The following is a 717-nucleotide window of genomic DNA, read 5'->3' on the forward strand; positions in this document are numbered from 1 at the left end:
CCGGGGCTGTGCCAGCCCAAGTCCCCACTTCGCCCTCAGCCCTCCTACCTGCTGTGCCCAAGTCGGGTGCCGCCAGCCGGGCGCACGCTGTGCTTCCTCTTATTAAGGGAATAATCATGGGCCCCGTGATCTTTGAGACACCGCTCCCTGCCTCCTGCCCTCCCTCCTGCCCTGCTGAGGAGCTGCCTGCTTCCCAGCCCTGCTGCTGTGCAGCATCCACCACGCTCCCCCAGTGCCCTGTTGTGCTGGGTGCCCCGGCTGTGGCGGGCCCAGGGCTGTCACTGCTGTCCCCAGGGCCATTCCATCCTGGGGACCGTCCTCAGCCACTGGCCCACAGCTGTGCTGGGGTGCTGCTGTGCCCCAGTGCCTGTGCCAGGTGCAGGGCAGGGGTCTTCTTGCCACTGGGCGCATCCTGGTACCAACCTCCTGCCAAGGGCTGCCAGTGCTCACCTCAGTGGGGCACTGCTCAGGGTCCCGCCATCACCCTCCCGTGCCCCCAGGGCTACCACGGGTGTCCCCCGCTACCCCACATCCCAGAGAAGGAGCCGTGCCCAGGGCAGGGAGGGTTACCTGCAGCCTCCGGCTGTGGCATCCAGGTATTCTCTATGGGCTCCGGCCCCTGCTTACCTGCTGGAAATAGGTGTGCTGTGCCCTGTGGACTGCCCTGCTCTACCCCAGCGCGCAGACCCAGCCGTTATCTTGTTCCAAAGGTCCCCA

Source organism: Fulmarus glacialis, unplaced genomic scaffold, assembly GCF_000690835.1.
Source record: "Fulmarus glacialis isolate BGI_N327 unplaced genomic scaffold, ASM69083v1 scaffold25725, whole genome shotgun sequence".
Classification (NCBI taxonomy): Eukaryota; Metazoa; Chordata; class Aves; order Procellariiformes; family Procellariidae; genus Fulmarus; species Fulmarus glacialis.